We start from the raw sequence: 16112 nt of genomic DNA on the forward strand, positions 1-16112 counted from the left end.
CTTTCTCTGGGTGAGCTAGTAAATCCGCTTGATTTAGGCTTTCCTTGATCCGTTCGAACACGCGCTGTGTGCTTGACGTCCATTGTAGCTCAGATTTTTCCCGGTGTTTGTGCCCGCCAAAGCCTCTGTGAGTGGTGCTTGTAAAGCTGCAGCTCCTGGCAGGTGCCTGTGGTAAAAATTTAAAACACCTAGGAATCTCCGCAACTGTTGCAAATCTAATCGGTGAGGCATCTGCTGTATAACCTCGACCTTCTCCTCCAAAAGACGGAGCCAGCTGCTGAGACTGTGTGACCCAGGTAAGTCACCTGATCTTTAAGTAAACTGCATTTGGTGTCATTCACCAGTACACAATAAGTATGTAGCCTCTCAAAACCTGTCCAGAGGTGCTCTTTGTGGAAGACTGCTGTTGCTGAGAACACCAGTATATCGTCTAAATAGGCAAAAGTGAAATCTAGCCCTCGCAGCACCTCATCGATGAAACATTGCCATGTCTGTGCAGCGTTTTTTAAACCTAATGGCATGTGTAAAAACTCAAAAAGACCGAAAGGTGTAGTGACCACTGTCTTCGGTATGTCACTGTCAGTATTTGGTGGTATGCTTTTTCACAGTTGACTACACTGAAACATTCAGCTCCAGCCAATTTATTTGTAAAGTCACGAATGTTGGGAACCGGATACCAATCAGGTATTGTACGGGCATTCAACAACCTATAATCACCAAAAGGTCCCCAACTTCCGTATTTCTTCTGCACTAAATGTAAAGACGAGGCCCATGCACTATCAGACCTTCGTATCACTCCCATTTCCAACATCTCTTCGACCTCAGCTTTTGTGTCTGCAGATCTGTCTGGGACCAACCTTCTCGGTCTGAGGGAGACCAGAGGCTCAGGCACGATGTTTATGTGGGCCACCATGGCTATCGGCTGTGCTGACAATTCTCTAAGTCGGCATACTTCTGTCACTCGAACCGAACCATGTATCTTCTCTGTGATTATTGCTACATGACCCTGCACCACCTCTTTGCCCCTTCTAAGCTGCGATAACCGAATGTCCACCGCAATACCGAACGCATATAGAAAATCTGCTCCTAATATGCACTCTGCCACATCTGCAATGACAAAATTCCAATGACAAATGATACCAGGTTCTAAATTCACTTCTTTGACACAACTGCCATATGTCATTATCGGCTGTTTATTTGCAGCATTGAGGCAAAACGATGTGCTGTCACTGAGGGAAGTACATTTCCCCTTTGGCCACATGCTGACAGCAGACCCCGTGTCTATCAAATAATAACACGAAGCCATCACATCCCAAACATAAAGTTGCCAAGATTCCGTTAATAAAGAAACATCTGTACTTACAGTCTCCATGTTATTTATGTGGCGAGCGTGACTGCACGGTGAATGCACTTTGAGGCTCGCTCCCCGAATCGTCAATGATACCAACACAACTGCTCCTTCCCGGCATCTCCGTTGTCCTTGTGTGTCGGCAGGACCTCTGAATCAGTAGCTCTCAACGCCTCCAACTGCCTCTGCAGCCCATCTAGCTGCTCCTTGAGTATCTGCAGTTGTGTACCAGTAACAGCGTGCCACTGCTTATTAATCGCTGCTGCTTCATATTCTTCCGTCTTTGCCTCCACCTTTGCTATACTGAGAGAACTTGTTGGTTCAACCATCACATGAACCCTGTCGGCGAGTAGTGCTTGTATATCGTATGTGTCATTCGCTGCCACAGCTGCTCTTACTGCAGACGGAAACTGTGTTGCCCAAACAGAATGAAGTATAGTGTTCGAAAATTCATTTTCCGTCACAATTCCATGCAAATACCTCCAATATTTGGAGGGAATTCTGTCACCTTACATTAACCTTGCAACACCAGGCAGATTCTTTGATCTAGTGGTTTAGTAACCTGGCTTATTAAAAAGCCCTTCAGTGTTGTATATTGCTGCATTTCCGGTGGCCATCTAATTATCTCTTCAACCAATATCGCTACCCTGGCATCCAAACTGTTTGCCGCTATCATGATCTTTTACTGGTCGTCAGTTACCTGATTATGCATGAACGCCAGTTCTAACATGGAGAAACAAAGTTCTGGTTTCTCGGGAAGGAACAGTGGCAGGCATACTTTCATGCATTGTCCCAGCGAATCTTCCTCTCGTATGTGTGTTCCGGCCGCGGATTTTGTCCTGGTAATATCACTGTGCCACTCTGCTGAATCCATTCCAAGGTGACGAATGTCATTCCATAATTCCCGAACCTGACCATATAGCGTACCCTGCCGGTGTACTGATCGTGCTGTAGAGCTTCTGCTGTTTGGCGTATGTTGTAGTGTACCCTCATTGTCCTTCTCCTCTGCCTCTTGTCGTATGTGTTCTTTTGACTTTGGGGTCACCACTTTGCAGCCAGTACATAGCTCCATTCTATTAATGATTTGTTCATATTCTTAATGTTCATCTTTATTGTGAAGCAATGAGCTAGACATTAACATAGAACATCTAAGGCAAAAACAAACACAAAGAAAAAGTAAATGATTATGTGCACACTGGAGTCTTTGCCACTGCCCCTGTACTGTGCACATGCAACTATTCGTCTGTGTGTTCCCACAGACTTATAGATTATGCTTTCAGACAAAACCTTAATCAGAAAAGAAAACACACAAGCAGGCCCATGTCACACACACAAGACCATTATCTCTTGTTGATCAGTCTAGAGTGAAACTGAAACACGTCAAACAGCACACAAGTGAAGGATGTAGTAAACTTTTCACAGTTCATTTTCTGTCTCTTACAATAAAAATCTATTGTTAATATAACCATTCTGTGGAAATGTGCACATCTCCATGCAGGATGGCAATCCACGGAATACTTATTTCCATGTCTGAGCAAGTATTTCCTCTTGTGAAGTGACTGGGATAGCTGTCCAACACTGAAGATGCATGTGATTCCTTGATGTAGCTTATTACATGCAAAATAAAATTATAACCAGTTAACACCATCTGTCCATTTATACTTGACAAGTTATTTTCTCATAGTACTTTCTTATTGTATAAATAACTTTTGATTGCCAGTAAGAACATGTATAGACATGCATCACACTTCTGGAGTGTGTTCATATCACCACAACTTCTTCACATATTCCATTTATACTTTATGTATTTGCCTTCCAAATGTATTTACTTACTATCTTATCATGTCAGTTTTTTTTTGTTTTGTTTTTTTTTTGTAATGTTTTTATGCCACCTGTGATTTATTTATTCATATTTTCTATCAAGATCACACATACATTTATTTCAATTAAATATTTCAGCAGTCACCCACCATTTGAAGATTAAAAGTAATATGTTGCCTCCAGGGGCTGCTAACAACTACAAAGAAAAATTATTCATAGCTGCACACTGCCGTATCTCTTTAAGTTAGATTTAGATTTTAAATTACTTAAGCTATAAACAGCTATCAGTTGTCATCTTGAAGGAAGGAAAGTTGTTTATGTTCCATTGGTACTGAGGCCATTAGTGACAGAGCACAAGCTTAGATTGGAAAAGGGCAAGGAAAAAAAATCAGCCATATCCTTTTCAAAAATTGCATCATATCATTTGCATTAAGCAATTTAGACAAATCATGGAAAATCTAAGTACGGATGGCTGAGTGGGAAACTGAACACCAGAGAAAGTGTCATGCTGCTGCAAAGATGGTGTCACATTATAACGTTTCAGCTCCTCCACCAAATTATAACATTTGAGCTCCTCAACACCAAATTAAAACGTTGCATTAGGAGGTGTCTGCTTCGTGCAAAAGGTCTTGAGTTCATATTGACAACAACAAGTAATTCTTCATTACAGACGTTTATTTAAAAACAGAACTGACAGACTCAACAACCGACTCTCCGAGCCAACCGCACTGCACATCCGAACTGGCAACTGACAACTCCTAGGTGTATTAATATCTTTCCAAACAATGAGAGTCTTTGACAATGTTTTGTTTACAATATGATAGCAATTCACGACTTAAAACTAAATTAGACATTACAGAATTTTAGTACAGATTAAAGTAAGTAAAAGGATCAGTACATATAAATTCTTACAAGCATAATTTCCAAATAGATTTTATAACATTTTTCTACCAGCTTCTGGATAACCTTCACCAGATTTGTACCGATGTTTCCAGAAATATCTTGACATTTGATTCTGGATATTTCTTGAGTGATTTAGAACAACTATTTATATGTAAAATGATTTAAATCGTGTTTCAAAACGTAAATAAATCTTTTTAGCAATATTTCTTGATACAAATCGTCTTTCGAAATTAGGTTATGAAACAGTTTTCACAAGTTTTCGTATTTTTGCGATCATAATATAGAATTTCTCCATAGAAAGTTCCAGAAGTGTGCATTAAACGTTCATTTACAGACTTTCTCTTTAGCTGGTGAGTTTTTAAAAGTATCTTGTCCATATTATACGAAATAATTTAGCTCAAAACGATAATTTATACAATTAATCAGAGCTACAGCAAACAGTGAGTCTTTCTTTTACAAAATGAAATATAATTACAAAATTGAATGAAAATAGGTTACTAACACTAATATATTTTTACATTAATTCTATTTTTGTTCTTTCTGTGCAAAATGTCCTAATATTGACACAGTACAATATTTAAACATCACCAAAGTTTCCCTTTACATTTTGCATATCTGTATCGACATCCCCTAAAAGTCTACAGTATCGAATACTTCAATATGTCCCAATATGTCCTGTAATGTTACAACGTATAGAAGTGAGTATAAATAGTTCCATGGTAAATGGCTGCATACCGAGTATAAATTGTATAAAGTGCAATAACTACATCGCGAAAGGCATCAGGTTATGTGCAGTGTCACAAAAATGGATTCATGCAAAGTGTTTCGCGGGAACAGAAGAATGCGACGCGAAATGTGACTGTGGCATGGAATGCTGCGATCTACTAACGGTAGCTTTGTCAAGAAATGATAACTGCATAGAAGAAAGTGTTACTGCATCGCTTCAGCAAGACCTTGTGCTTGCAAATCGATACATAAATAAGTTAGAGGAACTGATAAAAAACAACGGAAATATGACAATTTAAAAAACGAGCATAATGGAAACATACTGGCAATTTTCATTTCAAACAAAACCTCCGCTCGTAGTGAACAAAATCTTTCTGATGATATGAAATCGTCAGTAAATAGAGTGCAAAGAGAAACGGGTAATAAAGACACGACAGGACAAAATATGAACTCAAAAAATAAGACAAGTGAAAGTGAATCTAGATCATCTGTGTCTCCTAACGAGAGAAATGTTTCTTCAAAGTGTACTATAAAACCGACGGAACAAGGGCACCTGGAGAACAACAAATATCAAGTCTGTGTATTAGGTGATAGTCATGCAAAGAGGTTGGCACAAATAATAAATGATTGGCAGTCCCAATTTAGAGTAACTGGCATTGTCAAACATGGTGCTCTCCTTAATGAAGTAGTAAATAATTGTGAAAACTTAGTGAAGACTGGAACATGCTGTGTGCTAATAGGTGGAGCAAATGACATACAAAAATGAAAGACAACTAGTGACAAGTGCACTTCAAATAACTCTAAAAAAGCTGTCAGATCTAAATTTAAAGGTTCTCGTTGTAAGTGTGCCACATATACATGATCTAATCGAGGAATCATGTAAACAAAGAAATAAAGTCAACAAATAATAAATTTAGGAAGATCTGCTGTGCTTTTAAGTGTGCGACTTTTGTGGATGCAAACAGCTCAGTGAGAAATCATTTCACGGGGCATGGACAGCACGGGAACTATTATGGAAAAAAGATGATGGGTGAAAAGATACTAGAAGAAATAAGCCATATATCAATAGAAAAATTCCCTAAAATCCCACTTCAAATGAGGGCAGAATCAGAAGAAACGAAAACCTTAACAAGAGCAACATTTGCTGAAGCACTAAAAACGTCAACATCTGCTATAGTGAATATTAAAATGTCATCAGCTGCCACAGCTAGTATAAACAACCAATGAGCATCATCCACTTCAAGTAGGAAAAGCAACAGAAACAAGAAACCTGTGGTACAACAGGTTTTTTGGTATCTGGCCATAATGAAAACTCCAAGTTAACAGTGTTAAATGAAAGGAGAAATACCATCGGTGCTCACTCCCCCGTTCTAAAGATTATGACTCTAAATGTGCAGTGCCTCAAGAAAAAAAATTTGAGAACTTGAAATAGCAGTAAGTAACACCCAACTGAACATTGGTGTAAGGACCATGAAATTAGTAGTATTCATATTAATCCATTTAAACTGGCAAATCATTATAGTAGGAAAACTGCAAAAGGTGGTATTTACCTTAGACAAGAGTTAGAATTTAAATGAGATGTGAAGCAGAGAATTTAAGTATTGAAAAGTTCTTTGGAGCAGGTGCTGTCCAGCTATATGGCCTGATGAAAAAAGTCATAGTCATAACAGTGTATAGGCCATCATGTGGAAACATAGAAGTCTTTTTTGATAAATCAGAATTGTTACTAAATACTTTTTACAAAAAAGAAACTGATTATTCTTTGTGGTGATTTCGATATTAATCTTCTAGTTGAAAGTCAACAAAAAAGGCAATTTTTGGACATATTAAAGAGTTTCAACATGTCACCACACATAAACAATTCAACCAGAATAACAAACACCTCGAATAGCCTCATAGACAACATTTTCTCAAATATGTCAGCAACTGACATAGAGGTAACAAACATAGATTTAGGACTGTCTGACCACAATGTTCTCACCATAGAAATCCCTTTAAGGTCAAAGGAAGATAACGGTATAAATAATATTTACAAAAGAAACTTCTCTGTGGACAGCTGTCATCAGTTGCTAAGTATCTTAGAAAATGAAAATTGGTTAGATGTTATGAAACAAACAAGTACAGATGAGGCATATAGTGTATTTACATCGATTTGTATGATGAACTTTGGGATGTGTTTTCCAAAGAAACTGACCAGAATCAGGTCTACTGGACACATAAAGTCAAGTTCTTGGATGACTCTTGGCATTAAGAAATCATGTGAAAACATGAAAAAAATGAATTCAGAGTTGAGGGAGTGTACGGATACTGATTTTATAGAATATGTAGAAAGGTACAGGAAAATATACCACAGAGTAACTGCAAATGCAAATTTATTAAGTAATAATATGGCAATAAAACAGTCTAGACATAAAACTAAAATAGCATGGGAAATTGTGAGAAAAGAAACCAGGGTACCTATCAAAGACAAGGAAATTATTCTAAAAGATGAGGAGAATAAAATGGTAGATAAATATGCCATGCCTAATTATATAAATAATTACTTTTTAAATGAACCCCACACATTAAGCAGTAATTTTGGGGAGCAGATTAAGATGGAAGCACACAAGGCAGCCAGCAGTATGATGGCAGTTCCAACAAACGAAAAGGAAGTTATAAAAGTGATTAAAAGTCTCAAGTCCAAGATGCCAGCTGGAGTAGATGAGGTGTCAATAATACTAGCAAAGAAAACAGCTAATCAAATAGCGAAACCATTGGCACACATAGAAAACTTGTCAGTGGCTGAGGGTGTGTTTCCACAGAAACTGAAAATTTCTAAAGTCGTTGCCCTGCTGAAAAAGGGTGATAAGGTTAAAATAGAAAACTACGGACCTGTCTCACTTCTCCGAACTTTCTCTAAGGTTTTAGAGATACTAATGAAATATAGAGTCACGCATTATCTTAATATCCACAATCTGACAAACTAATCAGCAGGGATTTCAAGCTGGGAGAAATACCGACACAGCTGTACTGGAATACAAAAAAGAAATAATCACTCAATTGGAAGAGGGGAAAAGTGTAGTTGGGATAAATCTAGATTTGTAAAAAGCCTTTGACACTGTTGACCACAGCATACTTTTGGAAAAGCTTGAAGCTATAGGTATCAGAGGACCAGTAAAAAAGTGGTTAGAGTCTTATCTGTAAAAGAGGATGCAGGTAGTTGAAATTACAGCACTAAATATTAATCAAAACATTAAACTAAGATCACATCCAAGGGAGGTCACAGTAGGAATACCCCAAGGAAGTGTATTAGGCCCCTTGCTGTTCCTCATTTACATTAATGATATTCAGGTGTCAGAGAGAAAAGCTAGAATCATGTTATTTGCTGATGATACTAGTTTAAGAGTTAGTGATATGAAGCAGTCATTGCACAGTACTGTGGACCATGTCCTACAAGATATACAAAAATGGTTTAGTGCTAACAAGCTAACATTGAATGCAAAAAAAAAACTAATTATGTGCAATATGGAAAAATAAGTGAACATGACGACCTAAATCCCACGATGGAGGGCAAACAACTTGAAAGAGTACTCTACGTTCTGAATTTTTTCCTATCTGTGAGAAGAGATGGTTGCTAATAGGAACTTTACATATTGTGAATCACATGCAGTATTCTCTTCACCATAAGAATAATATGAATATGAACATTTTGCCATGTATTGATTCGTGTTTGCTGCTAGCTCATTTAAATCCTGTCTGCCTAATAAACTACGAAACTGAAGTGAGACAACAGCAAACGAGAAAGAATATACATATCATATCATGTTTATATTCATATTATTCTTATGCCTAATAGTGGTACAGTCAGAAATGAAGCACGGCAATTGACTGGATTTTTCAATCTAAGATGACTCTAATTTCTGTGCATAATATAATGTATTTAAGAGGCGTCTGCAAAGATTTTTAAATGGAGAAAAATTTTCGCTAAACTCTCGTTCAGAAAATCTTCTATCATACGCAGTCTATTATTTGGTTCTTGTTGATCATTATCGAAGAAAGCAGCAGTGTAAGTAACAACAAACAGCAGTCTCTTGCCATTGTTTCGCTAATGAGACGATTCCTCTCTTTTGTTTCTTAATTGTAAGTGGCGGTAGCGTGCACAAAAGCAAGCCATGCCACGAGCGGTGACAGGTCGTAAACACACATTATCAGAATGTGACAAAAAATACAAGACACAGTACAGTAATGCATTTTCAACTTAGAGTGCCGTAAACACCTAAAACAAAGAGAACGACACTTATCAGATCAAAGAAAAATAAGCAATCAATTTGAACCATACGAAGCAAGTGAAAAAGGAAGGGTACCCATATAAATACGGACAGAGTGCCTGACGCATAGCAATGGCTACCTGGTAAAGCTTAGCTGCTAAGCTTATGACTCAAACCAAACTACTGTAGCTGTATTGTCATTCATTCGACCTAAATTGTGTCTTATATTACAATGGAACAACTTTGTTTCGATTTGGAGGTGTGGCCTAAAACTTTTCTCTCCCCTTGAAATTTCGAGTCTCAAATTTCAGGTGCGGCTTAGATTCGGGATTTTTTTTTTTTCCTAGATTTCGAGTCTCATTTTTCAGGTGTGGCTTAGATTCGAGTGTGGCTTAGATTTGAGTACATACAGTACACATATGTTTTACCATAATAAAGACTGATACACATGAACACTGCATGCAGTACAAAGGCAGACTGAATTAAACATGGTGGCTCGTCAGAGAATTTAATGTTCTAAATATTGTAATTTGTGTGGTTGATGTGACCTATCAATGCCACACAGCCTATCCTCCCCCCTCCCCCCCCCCCCCCTGCAGTAAGGTGTATGGCCTATGAGCCCTGAGGGGGGATCGTGTGGGTGTCAGCGTCGGCATGAGTGGTACGAGGAGGCAGGTGCATGACTGGAAGCTCCATCTCCGTTGGGTAGGCATGCAAAGGTGCAGCGCGCCTTCACCGGTCCAACTTGTAATCCGAAAACCAGCGGGGAAGGGAGAGAGGGGGAGGGGAGGGGGGTGATGCATCGACCAACTCGGGAGTAGCGGTATGGAAGAGGTGGAGGCATGTGAGCGTGCCTTCCCCAAATGCATACTGAGCCGTCCAAAGAAATGAAAGCTCGAACACATGACGGGTCGCACTCTTGTGGGAGGGACAAGCTGTGCACTATCTTGATGTTGAGCTCCTTGGTGAGGGTCGGGTCTGCGCTGTCGGTGAGCAATACAAGCACCCGATTATCTAACACCATAATCGACACGTCGTCGATGCGGTCAGGTGGTATGTAGCAGCGCAAAAAGAAGGACAGGGTGTCCGCGTATCTAGTACCTGAAATCTCTTCAAAACCTGTGAATGGGGATGATGATGATGACATGCCTGAGGAACTTGGGAACTGCGGTGGTGACTTGTTGGATGGAGAAAACCCTCCCGTAGGTTAAACGGACTCGTTAGCGCGTTCATCAAACGAACATGTGCTCGGGCAGTGCGATTGGGATGGCAGAGGGGTGTTGGAGTCTATAAAGGCAGGCTTTAGCCTGTGTAGAGAAATGGTTTGCGGGCGATCTTTTATCATAATGTCGAATGTCGTCTTGCCCCTCCAGCGTACTTCGAAGGGGCCAGGGTAAGGGGGTTGTAAGGGTTGTCTGACAGAGTTGTCCCTGAGAATGACATGTGAGCAAGTGCTGAGTGCAGTTGGCACGTAAGTGTCAGGTGGGGAATTGCTGGCAGGTGGGTGTAGCCGGGTGTTTCTAAAGTGTGCACGCATTCTTCTGATAAAGTCTGGGAAGAAGGGGGAATCCCCGGGATCTTGCGGGAGAATTAGTTCCCCAGGCAAAACCGAGTTTTCACCGAAAATGAATTGGTATGGATCTTTTTAATACCACAAAATTCCAGAGAAATGTAAAAAGTGTAGATTCGAACTGTTGGCCCTGGTCAGTTGTGATGGTGAACGGGCAGCTGAACCTAGTAATCCAAGAAGAAATGAATTCTTCGGTTGCTGTTTCTTCTGTGATGTTGGGTAAGGGGTCAACTTCCACCCAACGAGACATTCAGTCTATTGTGGACAAGATATACCTGTGGCCCTCCAACGGAGGCAGGGGACCGATAAGGTCGATATGTACATGATGGAAACGTTCCTTAGGGATGTCAAACTTGCCGAGTGGTGGAGAGGTGAGGCGTCCTATTTTGTTTCATTGACAGGAAATGCAGCAGCGTGCCCATGGTTGACAGTCCTGTTTCACATCTTTCCACACAAAACGCTCGGTGACAATGCGAGTGGTGGCTCAGATACTGGGATGGGCGAGATTATGCAAGACTTCAAAAAACCTGTGGGTGGGAAAAAGGCCAGAGAATGCCCGTAGAAGAGTCACACCAAACTTCATCTGAAATGCCAGGGAACTTAGCCTTGGTAAACACAAGTGAGTACTGCGGGGATGTTCTCCATGCCTTTGATGTAGCGTAAGTCTGTAGTAAATTGAGAGGCCAGGTTGAAGTGGCGGAAACATTGTGAAGGGGGTGGGTGACGGGGAGGGGGGTGAGATTATCTGGAGAGGGTTGCAGAAGGCATCCGTCAGGAGTTTGTGATCAGTAAGAATTAAGATAGGATGGCCCTCAATGCCAGTGTGGAAATGTTTGATGGCCTCGTACACCACCAGAAGCTCTCTTTCAAAAGCGGAATATTTCTTCTGTGATGTAGACAGTGTTTTGGAGAAGAAATGAAGTGGTGAAACTGTGTCGCCTTTGCTCTATTGTAATACTGCCCCAACCGCGATGTCGCTGGCGTCCATAATGATGAACAAATCGGCAGACGGATCAGGGTGGGCAAGTATGACTGCATGAACTAAAGCTGTTTTAAGAGCTCTGAAAGCCTCTAGCATGGGTTCACTCCAAAGGACTGGCTTAACACTGGAAGTTTGTTTGTCGGAGAGCGGAAGGTAGATGGCGATGGTAGTAATTTATAGTACCTTGGAAACGTCCGAGTTCTTTGTATGCAGCTGGGGGTGGCAATGATGTGATAGCCTGCACACGGGATTTGGGAGGCTGAACGCAGGATTTGGGAGGCTGTATTCTGTATGCAGAGACAGTGTAACCCAGAAATGTCACAGAAGACTGACACAATTGGATTTTTTCTTTGTTGACCTCGACACGGCTGGATGCCAAAGTCTGCAGGACCTGGGATAAATGATCTTCGTGGTCTTCAGTCGATTTGCTGAAAATGAGTATGTCATCCAGGTATGCAAAGCAGAACTCGAATTGTCATAAGATTGAGTCAATGAAATGTTGCCACGCTTGTGTCGCATTCTTTAAACTGAATGGCATGAAGTTGTACTGGAACAAACCGAGTGGCGTGATGATCACTGTCTTTGGAATGTCTTCCAGCGCTATTGCAGTCAAACACACTGAAGATTGTGGCGCCCGATAACGTATGAGTGAAATCGTTTATGTTTGACAGGGGGAAATTGTCCATGACAGTGTGAGCCTTTTAAACGTCTGTAATCATCACACATTTGAAAAGAACCGTAGTGTTTGGTGACGAGGTGAATTGGTAAAGACCAGTTGCTGTCCAATGGCTGTAGGATGCCTGCATCCATAAGTTCGTTAATTTGCTGCTGCACCACCCGCAACTTAATGGGGTTGAGGCGTCTAACCTTGTGTCTAACATGGGGGGGCCGGCAGTGGTAATTATCTTGTGTGACATTCCGTCAGTGATGGATGAGACTGAGAACAGCACATGAGGCTGAGTGACATTCTGATGTGGAGTTTTGGGACGAGTGGGGCGCGATGAGGCATAGCCGTTAGCACGAGTGGGAAAAGGCAGCATGAAAGTCACATGCCTATTATGCAAGTGCAGCGTGTGCTTGTTTGTAGAGATCGGCTGCGCACGCAACACGGAGTGGTGTGGGGCCCTCAGTGACTGTCTGCTGTTAACTTTGCCTTGGGCAGCTGTTGTGGGCAAGAGAGGCACTGGCGTCACGCGAGAGACAGCGATGGCTACCGAGTTGCTTGGCTGGCATGTGGGAGAGCGGAATCTTTATCAACAAGCAGGGTGGCTGTCTGCGTAGTGGGCATGGTCGTGCTGCGTGAACGACTGTTATTAGAGACACTGTTTGAAACATGAGGCACTGCGCGTAGTGGGCACTTGGGCAGAGCGGAGGTCACTGAACGCGAATCATCACACGCAATGAATGTTTTTGAACTAACCTGATGAGTGTTTGAACTGAAGCTTGGCAATGAAGTTCAATCTGGTGAAGGAACTGCAGATTGCAGTTTTAACAGCGAGGTGCAGGCTGCAGTGAGCTCGTTGTAAGTGTGAGCAATGCGTTGTTTTAGCTCATCATTCTCCCAGCAGAGGTGCACCACTGAGTCATATTCCAAAAGTAGGTTAGTGATGCAGGTCACAATCTTGCCTGCGAGGGTGAAACACTCACGAACTGAATCCCATGTTGCAGCGGAAATGGAACAAGGAGAATGGGTGCTGGAGCACGGTATCTGAGTGTTAGACGGGTGGTGCAACACAACGTTTTGGTAGAGCTTGTAATGGGACAAAAATCCATACCAAGAATTGGTTCGGCAATGTCACCGATGTAGAAGATCCACGGGAAATGCAGAGAAGGGGATAGGTGCGCCATCACTTTCACAGAACTGACAGTTTGTAACGTTGATGTGTTGACAGCACATAGGAGAGACTGTGGCGGTGAAAAGTCAGTAGGAACCAATGATCAAGGTATGATACACACGTCAGACCCAGTGTCAATTAGGTAGACAAACTGCTATGAAATGTCTGTCACATATAAATGACCGCTTGGCCGAGGGAATGTGTGGACGGAGTGCAATGTTACGGGGTACCTGTGAAGTTCCCCGCAGGACTCGGCATCACTTAGTTCCTGTAGTCAGCGTTTGGGTGTTAGCAAAGTAACCTGCACTTCTTGGCCTCAGCCCCAAAAATCTTGTGGTACCAACAGTACGGATGAGCCGGTGGTGGCGGTGGCAGTGGGGGAGGCTTGTCCTTGTTGATATGTTTTGGGACATTAACCAAGATGTGAGGAGCATGGGCGATTCTTGAGTGCTTGGAAAGATGAGAGAGCAAACGATACTGCTAGGTGGCATAGAAGGCTCAGAAGCGGAATGGGCCCTGCCCCTTAATGCAGACAGCCAGTAAACAGGAAGTGAAGTGTCACACAGCAAAGGTGGGTGAGCTGGTTGTTTCTGGAGCAGGAGCACAAACACCTAATCTGCGATGCGTAGGTGAAAACCGACAGACTCAAAAGACTGCGGCAGTAGGTGTATCCGTATTTCGGTAGGTAACTTGGCAGACCACACCGCCCACAGAGTTATGTCTGGCATCATGTGTTCACTCACAAGTAACCTGAGGCGGCGCCAAAGTTGCGACAGAGTGCGGTCCCCGTCATACAGAATATTGACTATCAATTCCTGTGGTGAGAAGGCAAGTCGGTCCAATATCGTTTTCTTGGCGAACTTGTACTTCGGTGGCGGTGGAGGTGAAAGTGGGAGATCAGAAATTAAATCCGAGTGATTGTTAAGGTGTGTGACTAAACGTAGGAACTTGGAGTTGTCATCAGTCACTTGATGCAGCTCAAAGAGGTGCTCCACCAGTGCAAACCATGAAACTGGATTGTCCTTGTATAGGGGAGGTAGCTCAGGTAGGCGGCCTGGAGGTGGAGACAAAGGCGGCTTCGGCATGTCTTGGAAGGCCTGCGGTCCCACTGTATAAGAGTTCATGCTGAGATCCAACATCACCAGAGCGGAAATGTTACTAGCACACACGTTAGGAACAACGGCTGGTTGTAATGTCTCTGAAGACGCCCGAAAACATGCCGTGGCAGTCACGGTCAGTACCGTGGAAGTGAATGGTCGAGTGCCACATAATGAGAGTCCGTAAACTGGACTGTAAATTGCAGGAATAGCACTGACATTGTCCAACTCGGAAATGACGTGGAAGACCAGCACGGCAGACGCAGACAGTAGGACTGCGGAAGGAGCGAGCAGTAGTATGGTCAGAATCGAAGCCCCCCATGGGTGAGGGGGAGGTGGGAGGGGGGGGGGGGGGTACCTGGAGCTTCAAGTGGCAACAATGAGAGTTTTCCGCACACACTGGCCAGGCACCCTTCCTGGTAGGACCATAAAACACTGGTAAAACCTGTTGGCGGTCGCACTGTCATAGTACAACATTGTTGGGTGAAGAGGCTATGTTGAGTGCACTCGTACCCACATGCTCGCGAAACTGGGCCGCCAATCCGGTGGTTTGTTCTGACAAACTGGATGCATAAAAATGTCTGTTACTGATTTGTGAGGAAGGCGAGGCTGACATAGCTTGGTAACAGTTGACTGCGTGTGCGTTTTGCACAAATGGCGGCGTTGCACACGGCACTACTGCAACTGACATCATAGCGCATAGAGGATCAAAGCATGTGTGCGAATTTCAGTCCCGAGCGATTGATCGTCACACTATTTAGTAGATCGTCCACTTCACTTTTCACTTGTTGTTGTGCGTAATTGAGCAAAACAAAACCTGAGTCCATTGTTTGAGGTAACTGTATAACACTCGGTTGTCATGGAGTTGCTAAAGTAGAGGTTATCCTCATTCAAGATCGTAGGTCATTGTCCGTTAGCTGTAAAATAATGGACGACAGAGGGTTGTGTTGGCCTGGTTGTAAGAGCTGGGACTCCAAATCTTCGTAAAGAATGTTCGGTGATGTAGCCATGGCGTCGTATGTGAAACCTGTGGATTCTGCACGGAAGTTGCAGAAGGCATAGAACTTTTTGTCCGAGCTCATCAATAAGGGATTCTGCATACAGATTGTAATATACATAACAAACAGTTCCCAAGTTTCCTATATACATATATATTTTACCATAAAGCCTGATACACATGAACACTGCATGAAGTACAAAGGCAGACTGAATTAAGGCTCATCAGAGCATTTAATGTTCCAAAGATTGTAATTTGTGAGGTTGATGTGACCTATCAATGCCACACAGACATTAACATCTGGCTGAAGTACAGTAAACGAATCTGTTACAAGATAATTTGTCTAAGTGGCGGAATATTTGGTCTCACATGTCAGTCCTAAAGAGCGATGTGTTACCCTATGTTTGCCCTTCTGACAAATGATATTTGCAAATGATAAAACAATACAAAATGTGGGAGAGTGCACCTACTGTGGGAATTTCTTACTTTTTTCCACATGGTGAGCAATGCCAGGGGATAACGGTTGTCTTTAACGTGGGATGGCAATCAGAATAACTTCCCACAAGGAAGTACATGCGCTATCGCT

Source organism: Schistocerca gregaria, chromosome 3 (assembly GCF_023897955.1).
Source record: "Schistocerca gregaria isolate iqSchGreg1 chromosome 3, iqSchGreg1.2, whole genome shotgun sequence".
In the NCBI taxonomy this organism is placed as follows: Eukaryota; Metazoa; Arthropoda; class Insecta; order Orthoptera; family Acrididae; genus Schistocerca; species Schistocerca gregaria.